We start from the raw sequence: 13,035 nt of genomic DNA on the forward strand, positions 1-13,035 counted from the left end.
AACCATGCTCGCTTTAAATTTATGTCTTTCCCCACGACTCCAGGGTAAGTGGACACTTTATTCTGTCGTAGAAGCAAAATTCTTAATTTCCTTAATTCCGTAGCTTATAACTTTTTAATTAAGAATTTCTGTATTGATTTTCTGGCGGCAAGTATACGCATCAGGGCCACCTACCTACAGTAGTCACTGTTTTCCCATCCTTCTCTTATGATCCCATTTCATTTGATTCCTATTCTAATTATGCAATATCCTTCAGGGACCCGTAAACTGCACCTGTCACACCTTGAGAAGCCGCCTTTGCTGCATTCGGTAACTGGGTTAACGATAAATTACAAATGATGTCAGGTCCTTGTTAGGGACCTTGCCACGACCCCGCCACCTCAGAGACATCGAAGGCCAGCTGGGTGCATGAGCCCCGCCGAGCTCTAGTTTCGCTCGTCTCTAAGCGCTCGGTGTTCGGTACTCTGGCTGGCCAAGGTCTACTACTGCAAATGCAGTTTCCAATGCTGCCTGCTGCTCAGCCTCCTCTACACGAAATGCAGAGCGCAAAAAACGAATAAAGATCAGGGGCATCGCAAAAACAAGAGAGAACTATCAGATACCCGTTACTAAGCTAGTGGGAGTTTTCTTCAAAAATTGAAAAATTTTCTTGGTATTGCAATTAAAATTTGCCAAGAAATGGTAAAATATAACAAAAATCAGTTAAATTTCAAAATTATGGACAACAGTTTTCTGCTGTTTGTGCGTGTTTAGTTGACAGTCGACTCGTCCAAATTTGGCACATTGATCGAAATTGGTAAGAAAAATAATAAAATAAATAAATAAAAAATAATACAACTTAAACATTTTTTAGTGTGGGCGTGGCAACATTCTGAATCAATCTTGCACGGCGTAGGTGTCACTAAAATCTATATTTGTAAACTCAACTTTCTAGATTTTGTAGGTCCTGAGAACACAGCGGTCGACTTATCTAGTGATTCAGTGAGACTTTATAGCGTCAGAAACGCTTCCTTCTAACTGTGTAGTAGTTATTTACTCTTTTACTATACGAGTAGCGGGTATAATTATAGAAGTCATGCAAAACACTTCCTGGAACAATTAATCATTGGACTAATTTAAAGTACTTTCTTAAACTGAAAATCAATGCAAATGCAATGAAACCGCAACAACACATTTTATAAAAATATTGATATGTCTATCGACTCGCTGTGCACGGGTACTCTTATGCTTACAATATTAACTACGTTGAACGTTGTTCCTCCGTTCCTCTATCTTGAAAGCATTCGGCTGGGGTGAGCCTTACTAACGTCCAATGCCCGGCCAGACCAAACAGAACGCCCTGTCGCCCTACTTTACGATAGCTGGCAAGTTCCGGCCTTGATTTTCAGCAGTGACCCGCTTTCGTGTTTGTTGCTCTTCTTTATACACTTTCAGAGCGTTTATTGATTTCAGTCAGAAGTTTGAAACGCAGTGAAGGAGACATTATAATATAATAAAATTGTTAATATAATTATAAAATCGGTAATAACAGCCAAGTCAAAATAGCCATGCCAGTTTCTACGCAAACTGACCTAGGAGTTTAAAAGGTTTAAAGAATATAGTTGCCATAGCAACAGTCTGAAAATTACTAGCTTATTAATGGAAACGAAATCTTAGTTTCGTTGTTTTTAATACTAAAGTTTATTTTTCCATCGTTTGGGCAACAAAAGACAAACTTCCCTCAAGAACAATACAAAATAATTCCAACTCTAGCCTTCACCACTTATTTGGGGACATTCTTCTCTGGATATAGTCGGTTCTGATAGATAATGCGGCAGGTCGCAAATATATGTATAGGCGCAGGCACAGCACAGTTTAAGACGATGGATCTGGTAACTCCTTTAATCTAGCAATATTTTAGGGTTTTGATTGCTTTAAAATAACTCACGAAAATAAATCTTCTTATTCGCTTCTTATTTGAAATATTTTGCATTAAATAGGTAATAAGATTTGGTTCCGATTTAAGTACGACTACAAATAAATATGCTGATATTACCCTTTAGCGTCAAAGCAAAAAAGATTAAGAACCATTCAAGAACCATTTTCTCCTCAACCACTTTAAAGTGGTTTAAAAATTTAAAGGCCTTAAATAAAGTCTACTTTAAATACTTCATATTTTTCCACTTGATACTCAATCTGGGCTGCCTACAAAGAGTTACATATTCAGTCAAAATATTTTGAGCACTTGGTGAGTCAAATTTCTTTCCAAACAATTACTTTGATTTCGATCTCCCTCTGACTCAGTAAATCACTTGTTTGATTATCTCATTTCTTGGCTATCTTACTGAAAAGTCCTCACACTGCTGGCAATAATGTCCTCAAATGCAGAGACTGCATTTTGGCATTGAATGCCTGAAGGCAGTCCAAAGTGCGTATGAGTAATATCCACAGATAGTACAACTTAGTACAACAAAGTTCAAGGGTTTTTTTTTTTTGGTCGGGAGGGATGACGACTCAGCCGAAAAGCGGGCGGCAGATTGGAACTGTCATGAAGTAAATGCAACGTCGCCAAACGCCAACGCCATCGACCAGTTCCCATCTTCATCATCATTCCAATCATCATCCCTATCAACATCTTGTTTTTTGAAATGTCTTACCCTGTTATTTTATTGGGAGGATATACGCTATGTTGGCATGTAAATGCAAAACAAGGAAAAATTTTGTTTATTCTCATTAAAGAAAACCACACAAAATAAACTAAAAAATATTTTAAGAAACCTAATAATACATTTTTTGATTACTTATAGGATATTATTAGGCGTAACGTTTACCTTTTCGATTGCACTTCTTTTATATATAATTTTTCCAGAAAACACAGACATAACGAGGAGACTGCGCTGAAAAGGGAAAAAGCGGACACGCAAAGTAAATAGTAACATATGTATTACTTGGCATTCATCTCGACTCTGAGCACTCTCCACCCTTAAGCCCCAGCCGCAACCCATGTTTTCCATCTGTTCCACATTTAACGAGAATAATTGCAGCGACAGTTCGGCGCTACTGCACTTACCCCGGCAATGGAAAAGTCAGGCAGTAACATTACCCCACTCCCTGGCGATGGGAAAAGTCTTTGAATCTCTTTGATGAAATATTGAAATTGTTGGATGCTGATGTCGAGTTACTCGGATGGTCGAAATACTTTGGGGTCTGGCCAACATTGAATCTTGATTGGGGGACTGGACTCGGATTCCAAGGGGTCTGTCACGGTGTGCCCATTGGATGGTCCGAACTTTTAGCCCGGCGCTTGTTACGGCGTCAAGCAGATCGTTATAAATTGCTCAATTTTAGGAGAGCAAAGAAAATGCATTTCAGGGTAAATAAATAATGACTGCTTGGTCTCAGGCTCCACATTATCTTGTGATATATGGGCAGTGACATCTAAACAGGAATCAGGCTTGAAAGGCTGTCAATGGTAAAGAGAACAACTAGTCTTAACGTCAGCTAAATGAAGGCTGGCCGAAAATAGGAAAACACGGATTCTGTATTTTTATAAACTGTGTCAACATTGTATGGTTCCATATTTTTGTGGGACATCTCATTTTTGTTGTCGCCTCTTCTTATGCTTTAGTTGTTATTGTTGCTGAGTAAAGAGAGAAAAACTTCGACCTTCTCAAGGGATGTGTTATAGGACAGTATAGTGTGATAGTCTCCAAGGCATTTTTTGATATTTTTTCAAACCACTTTATATTTATTTGTATATACCAATTGACAATGGGAGTCTTCCGTTGAAGAAATTTTAAAATTGGATTTTCACAGTGTAGTGTTATTTAAAGCATATATTTATAGCATATAGTACTCCGGATAGGTGATAACACTGCATACAAAATTTACAATTTGTCAAAATACAAATTTATATAATTTGAGTACTGGTAATTTAGCTATAAATTTATAATTGGAATTATGTAATTCGCACTGTGTGATCTTGTTGATGATGTTGCCGTTTCTTGTTTCCCTTTTTCATTTTCGTTTTAGCTTTTTTGCGAGTGCTGTTTTTTATTATTTTGCTGAGCAGAACCGCCAGAGTCCAAAGTCCATAAAGCATCACATTGTCAGTGTTGGTGCTGCTGGAGCTGGTGGTACTTATTCTTTGCGGCTTTGATTTTGTTGTTTTGGTTTTAGTTTTTTTATGAAAGTGGTAGAGCCACAAACGAAGGTGGAGCTCCCCTTTTCCCCCCGACAAAGTCAAGGGTGTGCTGGTGCGGTTGGTTGTTGCACACAAGACAAACGTCGCAAAACGTGAAAGAATAACAGCAGTAGCAGCAAAAACAGAAGAAATAAAATTTAAAGAATAAAAATAACTGAAAATAAAATACAACGAGTATCGGGTATAAGTAATGAGTTAAGAGAAACCCGTCCGTTTGGTCGTTCATATGGGCAAAACCCTTGAGCTCCATTGGTATTCTTGGGGTTGTTGGCTTTTATCGCCTCTTTTTTAACTGCAGATGTTTGGCTGTTAAGCATTTCCCATTGAAGGTGTCCCCTTTTCAAAAATAATTCAGTGAAAGCAATTGCACGCCTGGTAAAAAAAAACGGTATACTAGATTCGTTGAGAAGTAAGTAACAGGTATAAGAAAGCGTTTCCGATAAAGTTCTATAAAGTGAAGAACCAATTTGCAGTTCACCTCCTTGATAATATATAATAATACTTAAAAATCCATGGTTTGGTAACATAAGTCTCATTCAAAACAAAAAGATTTCAATATAATTTATTAATTAGTTTAGATCCCCGTCTGTGGGGATGCGAATGATAGCGAAAAGTTGTGGATGTGAGAACTTTGAGGGCATTAAAGTGGGCATAGCCAAAATATTTTTTCAAATAGATAGAAACGGGAAGACCGTTTTAGGCGCCTAAACATATACATAGCTTTGTAAATACAGCAAAAGATCGAAATGGATGGAAACAGAAAGCGAATATGGCACGCTTTATATCAACTCCAGAAAGTAGGTTTCTGCCATTGAACGTGACGGAAATTGAATTTCCGGTTCTTGGTTATGACACTTTTGTGACTTTAAAGGCTGAATTGTGTCTTCATATCATTCCATTTCGTATCTCGAAGATATTCGTATCCAATTAATTATTTTTAGTTTAATAATAAAATTTTAGTTTAATATAGTTGTGTTCTAGTTAGGGATGGATTTTTTAAAATCCATTTAGAATGAAGTATCTTTCAATTCTATTTTAGCTTTTTTTTACACGCCCTACTTTTCTCCTCTTTTTGTTCTGCATATCGGGTGCCTCCCACCGTGCTAAAAGTTATATGGGTGTAGGGATTGCGGACGGAGATGGAGAAATGTAGAATTAAAATGAGGTGACGGTCGATAAGTTGTTGTTGTTAGATGTTGGTCGCGTTGGTGGCTACAATTTCCTGGCAACTTCTTTCTTTTCCCCAATCAACCTACACCACCGCATGCTAATGTTATAAACTTTGCAATAATTGCATATACTCTCATTTACCACTGTTTTGAGTTTTTTGTTGTTGCTACCGCTCGTTATTGCCGGCGCACACGGTCGCTTAAAATACGAGGAAAAAACATAAAATCAAGGTGAAGCGAAACGGGAGTGCGAAGGCGAAAGGGCGGAAAAAAAGAATAAGTTGCAATTGAGAACATTCACTCCTGGCACCACGTAGCCCAGCCCTATTCTCAACCACCATTTTCACTTCACAAATCCAATTCACAGTTCCATTCTAATCCCAGATTCGAGAACTGCAGCACCATAAGAGCTAGAGATGTTTAAGAGCATGGAGCATGAATTAGATTACTAAAAGAGAAACTATTACCCTAGGTTAGTAATGGCTTTAAGCCAAAGACTAACGTAGTACTTTAGCTTTTGGAATTCCACCATATTTGCAATTGTTAAAATAGGTGCTTTGAATACTTATCATAAAGTAAAGGTGAAAGAAAAATAAAATAAAATACTGAACCTGCGGAAGCTGAGTCGTGATCTCTAGGCGCCACGTGCCCAACTCCTGGCCATTGTTTGGCACCAGTTCTCCCACTCAATTTCGACAGCCAACACAATTGACTTATTAAAAAGTTATTTGAGTGAAATACTAAAATAAACTCAATTGCAAACATTTTGCTAGCGGAGAACCCAAACATATTATCCGAATCGGATTACCAGGAAATTATCAAGGACTATCCTGAATGTACATAGTTCTTTAAGAATATGAAATAGAAATGTTAGCAAATAGAAAACTACACAGGGATTTGTCAGCGTTGCCAAGAAATCGAAACAAATTTGGCTAGTTTAAAAGAAAGTTTAATTAATTCTATATGAACCAAGTGCATGAACCGTTTTTGTAGATTTCGACATCTATATAACATTTTCAGGAATGTCGAACCTATACTTATCAGTAACAAGATAAATCACTACCTTAATGTTACTCTATTATACTCTAGAAATGAATAGGCAGCGGCCCTAAATATAAAAGCTTCACTAATCCCTGAATGTATTTACAGCGCCCAACTCGGATTCAAGACTCAAATTTATTCAAGAGCCCGCAACTCACCTCCCACCCACATCTACTACTGCTGTTGACAAGTGCAACGGTAAATTACCATTCGATATGCAAATGGCAGCCGCATTCAAAAAACGCTGCGCTTTTCAATTGCGTTTCTTTGCATAGAAATCCATTTAACTTTCTGTTCAATGCCAATCATTGGCACGTTATATACACTCCAGTTCCGGTTTACTGGATAGGTAAGGAAAGAGGATGGGGAGGGAAAAACTGAAAAAACAAACAATCAAAAGCTTACTTTAAAATGCATTTGTAATTTTGTGACAGGCGAACCAATAACGACCTTGAAGAATTATTGGGTGGAAAACTCTTTCACTGCCAAGCCCAAGGCACTTAACCCGAGAGTTTTAGATAAAAATGTTCGGTACAATCATGCCCTGGCTTAACGGAAAACACCCTTTAATCAAGCTCCTTTAAAAAGCATTCCAATATTATATGTTAGGTTATGTAACAGGTAGAAGAAAGCGTTTCCAAACCTATCAGGTATAGTATATATGTATATATTAACGTTAATCTGGATATGTGTTGACTTATTTCGATATTTTTATTTATTGAACTTCGTACAGTGCTGCAGCCTTTTTTTGCACCGGTACATTTTACCGTCATGGACCAGAGCAATCAGGAAGAAACACAACGGTAATAGGAAAAGCATCGACTTTATTGGACTTATTTGCAAAAGCCCTTTCTCTACCACACTTCGTCCAGTTGCTATTTGCTTTAATAGTTCGCCCTACTGTTTTTACGCCTTCCCGCTACGTAGCTTCACCCACAAAAAAAACTTGGTTTAAGAGCGGTATATGTGGGAAGAAAAGGTAATAAATTTTGGAAATTGTGTCAGAAAATGTTTCTCTGTCATACACACAGACAAAAACACCCACACAGAGGGGTCAGGGGGGCCATCTGAAATTAGAGGCAATTCCGTTTGGATATCCTTGTGTGTATGTGCTCGTTTGCTTTTTACGGTTCCTTGTGTGGGTATGCGAAACTAAGTGCTGGAAAGATATGCGTAACAAATTCCAAAAGAACAGTCTGTGGAAGAGCAACCTCCTCTGATTTCAGACCTTGCGAGGGAGTCCCCTTTTTATACACGTTACTCCTAGAGTAAAACGGTATACTAGATTCGTTGAAAAGTATGTCCCAGGCATAAGGAAGCGTTTCCGACCATATAAAGTAAAAAATACAGAAAACCGCCCAAAACTGTCAAGCACACATTTTTGAAAAATGATGCGATATTTTTTGGCTTTTTTATTAGTCTTGTAAATTTCTATCTATTTGCCAAAAATCGTTTTACTACGCCCACTCTATCGCCCACAATCCGCGCAAAACTGTCACGACCATACGTTTGAAAAATTAAAATTTTTTTTTTAATTTTTTTTACTTAATTTCTACCGATATTCCAGAAAATGTTCAAATTTCACGTTTGCACTTTCACTAGCTTAATAATATTTTAATATTTTTGTAATTTTTTTGATATTATAATATCAAAAATTAATTTTGTAAAATTACAAAATGTCCTAAGGCTGAAGTTCTGAACTCCATAACTCAACTTATCCTAATCGGATTTTATAGTCGTATACCTCTAAATTTTTCTGGGATAATTCTTTAAAAATCTGCATTCAAATTTAGAATTTTTTTTTGTTTAATTTTTTTGTAATTTTTCTGATGGTATGATGTTGTAGAAATTTAAAAATGTGCCAAGGCTGAAGTTCTAAAGTCCATAACTCAACTTATCTTAATCGGATTTCGAAGTGGCATACCTCTAAAAGTTTCTAAAGCAATTCTCTAAAAATCTGCATTCAAATTTAAAATTTTATTTTTGTTTAATTTTTTTGACATTTTTCTGATGGTATGATGTAGAAATTTAAAAATGTGCCAAGGCTGAAGTTCTAAAGTCCATAACTCAACTTATCTTAATCGGATATTGAAGTGGCATACCTCTAAATGTTTCTTCTCTTAAAGTCTGCATTCAAATTAGAAAAAATATTTTTTTTTTTAAATTTTTCTGATGTTTTGATGTTTTCAGTCTACATAAATTTTGCGTTTCGTGAAGTTATCTTTTGTGCATTTGTCTTTAGTTTAGCCAAATATATAAATATTTATTTGCCGAATAGATCTCTTGGGTGACCCCGAACTTGGATCCCGCCAAAGTAATCGATCTTCGGCACTTAACAGACCAGTACCGCTTCAACTTGCGACAAAAACTTTTTGCATAGTAAAATCGAAATGCGAAAATTAGCCAATAGCGAATTTAATAAATATTGATGGATTTTTATCCGTTTTGCTTGACTTCTGTCTCCAATAGTTCAGTGACTTGGCGGAGTAAGTAGTCGCTTGGGCCGAAACTCAAAACTATTCAGTACGAATGAAATAGGAAATAAGAATACCGATACGGCTCGAAAATAATCAACAATGGCACAGTTTTGCGAGTGTGCACTGCTTGCTTTGCAGTTTTTATAGATATAGATTATAAATAAAATATAAAAAAAAGAGCTACTCGTTATTTTACAAATTAAATACCACAAAATGTCAAACGAACTAGCAGTCAACATTAGCGAAATAAGCGACAATAACTGAAGAATATACCAACCAAATATAAACAAAGGAAAACCATCTAAAGAACATCTGAGACCATCAATTGAAAGTTCACAGAAAATGTGTGTAACTCAAAGATCACCAATGAAATTAAATAATATTTGTGGTTTAACTTTGCAAATCAAATATGAATACGAAACAATACAAGTTGCCAACAGCGATATTTTTTTATGCCGTCTTTCTCCTTTACTATCATGTATCTTGTATCTGATATAGGTGTTCTATATATGTAGCTATCTGGTATAGGATTCTCTACCTTGCATCTTCTACCCAGTTATTAGACTAATCCATTACTCTGATGACTTCCAATCCCCCGAAAAGAAGGAAAAGAATTTATAAATATGACGGTCGTTCAGCCTATTTTACTTATAGAGTTCAACAAATGTAAATATTGAAATTGAATTCACTTATGAAGTGAATTTACATGAGTGTGGATTTAGTTGCTATCAGAGAATATATCTTATCACCTATATCAATGCCATGACTTACCCACACGCCATAATAAACCCGCTGCCAACCTTTGCTTTTACACTCGCACCCTTTTACACTCGCAATTGATTACGACGCGTACTTCAGTTCCAGATAAGCGCAAATATTAGCACTGAACCATCATCAGCCCCGACCCCTTCTTAAGCACACCCATGCAAGCGATGAACCCTTCCCATTCTCTGGGAATTAGAAATTCCTGCATTTGGGTGCATGAGTAATGTGACGACATTAATTTTCACACTCATTACAACTCCATTAGAAGTTCCGCGAAGCTTGGATTCTGGAGGGGTTTGGATTGGACCTTGGGGTGGTTGTAGGGGGTCCCACCCTAGAATTGTGGAAATAATGAACAAAGAAAAAAAAACAGACACGAAACACCACTAACGATAACCGATTGCACGCACGAGAACGTGACCCACCCTGACTAAACACTCTCCAAAAGAAAAACAAGAACGCTGTAGTCGATTTCCTCGACTATCAGCTACCCATTACTCAGCTAGCAGAAGTAAAATTGTTAGGGTGATAACTATTGCAATTTGTGGGAATGGTCAAGATGTTTTTTACATATTAACCGATATTGGCCAAACAAATGATAAACGGAGAAAACTCAAAGAAAAAAAAACATTACGTTTAAGCAGACTTACACTGGTGGAATAATGAATGTATTAATTGCATGTATTAAGAAAAATCCAAGATAAAAAAAAGTTTAATGAAAATATCTCTCTCTCTCTCTCTCTTCACTTACTCGTTCCTAGTTGTAACGAATATAAATTCTATCCATTATTAATATTCTTTCCTGCCATCAAAGAATTTTCATCTTCTAGCCGACCTTTTCAACAATTTTTTCCATATATTTAATAGCCCGCAAGACCCGGGAGGACAAGGACACTTCAATAAGGGGGAAAATTTAGCGGTCAAGGACCAAAGGATGACAAAGACATATTGGGCCTCTGCGCCGCATGAATTTGAGTGTAGCCACTGCTGTCATTTGGAATTCTGCTCAGAAATTGCCCGAAATTTCCACATTTCGACAAATTCTGTCGGTTTTTATTTTTGAAATGCTGTCACGTATTTTTCTAATTTTCAACAACTCCCGAAAATTTCCCTCCTATGTTATGTTACGTTTTCTCTATAAGTAGAATGCCCGCTGCGCTTATCGTCAGACAAAGCGACGGCATCAATTTGTATCGTTAAATTAATATTCCGCTTCAATTTGCCACGGAAACCAAAAACACTAAGAGCACAAACAACGAAAATTCTTTATACATCGAATCCGGTCAGCGGTCAAAATGGTGAGGTTGATGGTGAATGGGTCTCCAACTTTATGGGGGATCTCAGTTCAGCTAGGGTATCCGTCCACACGCATATGCCGAGGGGTGACTCCCCGATGTCCATCGAATCTCATTTTTCCTTTGGGCAATTATCGCAATAATAATGCATTTTTGTTTCAACATTCGATTCGATCTGAACCAAATCGGATGTCAGGACCCTCATATCAGACATTCACTCCCTCACATTCTCACTCGCCTATGGAAATTAACAGTTAATTTAACTTATAATTGTTTAAATATGCGTTTATCACGATGGTCTTTGTTGTGGCATTTGCTGGCTGTTCTGGTGTCAACACTTCGCGCCAATATTCTGCTGGTTAGTCGGCATCCACTTTTCACCACACATCGTGTCGGAATGAAATTGTGGTTGTCCGGCCAATGTTTGCCCATTTAAAATATGGTTTAGTTTGCGAGAATTTAAAATACTGTATTTTAAGCATATTATCATCATTCAAAATTAAATGACATTAATCCTAGTTACAATTACATCTTCTAAAGCAAACTTTAATCGTACTACCTACATGTTCCTTTAACTTTTCCTTTTATAATATAATATAAGTAATTCCCCAATCCACTCAAGATTTACATTACTCTGGCCACGCTAATTAAACCAATTTTGTGTAATAACGCAATTAACTATCCAATCGTCTGATCCGAAATTTCTCAACCAAGGACACCTGGAGGAAGCATCTGGTTTAAAGCAAGGCTAAGGCCACCTACCTTAACAAAAATCTGTTAGCTCCTCCGGATACTTGAAAACGGCTACAGTAAAAATGAAGCTAAAGTTGCGTCCAAATGGCTTATTATCAGCTTATTTAGTGTCGGGTCAAATTCCACAATTTTCTTTACAATTTCACACACAGAGACCGCAAAGAAAGGATGAGGAATGTGACATCAATTGACACGAAAGTTTAGCGTATATATTTGCCCAGATAAAAAAAACACCCGGGACAAAGAGACATTTATAAATTCCAGCGACCACCCTCTTTCTCCGAGATCTTGTGACTGAGTGTGTAACCATTTAATGACAAAGAATGAAAAAGAACAAGTTGCGAATATGCGACAAACAAATGGAGACATCGCGGCCAGACGCTAATTGTCAATTCCGATCTAGATGCAACAGCAGATACAAATACTGTTTATTCGTAAATAAGGAGGTTAGGTAAGAGGAGTGGGGTTGAGATGATGTGGTCAGGAGATGCTGGTTAATCGCTTGATCAAACTAATTAGTTTTAAATCAGTATTTGATACTTCATTTTAATATATGCTTATAAGCCAATGGCGACCGAAAAGCATCTTACATGTATTAAGTTGCGTCGAAAGTTATGTTTTCAAAAAGGTCCAACCACTCAAAAACTTACAATGTATTTTGAGAGTACGATAATCTGCTAAATGTATTTAATATTAAGTAAATATAAGATAGGAAACATGAATTTCCCCGAGTAAGTCAATGTCCAAGTCCGAGTATTTTAGAAACGTTTATCTTGATATAAGCTTTTTCAGCATCCTTCTGCATTTTATTGATGCTCCAATTATAATTTTTCAACTTAGATTCAATTTATTTATCCACCTTAAAAATTGCATTCGGGTTGATGCTGCTTGTTTGCAAGTGTGATTTTTCTTGCCCCCTTACGCAATTTATCTTGGCACAATGATACGAACGGAGGCGGTAATGCCATTGCGTCATTATTATTATATTATTCCGCGACCAAGGCCGTGCTGAGCCCGAGAAAATTGAGAGGGGAAAGGTTTAGGGAAATGACTTCACAACCTCCCGCCTGGTACGCAAATTGGAAATTGCCGATGTCGCCGCTAATAGATAATAATATATAAAAATAAACAAACAATGCGTTGCAACAAGTTCGGGTGTCCGAAGTAATGCATTCATCAGAGATTTTAGGTATATTCTTTTATAGATTTGTTTTATGATCTAATATGATCGATTTAAGATTATACCCTTCTACATAGAAATCGTTAAATCAAAAAAATATATGCAAACTTGAGCATTTATTTTACTCTTATCAGACCATTATTCATAAAAGCAACCACTAGAAAACCCCTTT

Source organism: Drosophila erecta, unplaced genomic scaffold, assembly GCF_003286155.1.
Source record: "Drosophila erecta strain 14021-0224.00,06,07 unplaced genomic scaffold, DereRS2 tig00000021-arrow-pilon, whole genome shotgun sequence".
Classification (NCBI taxonomy): Eukaryota; Metazoa; Arthropoda; class Insecta; order Diptera; family Drosophilidae; genus Drosophila; species Drosophila erecta.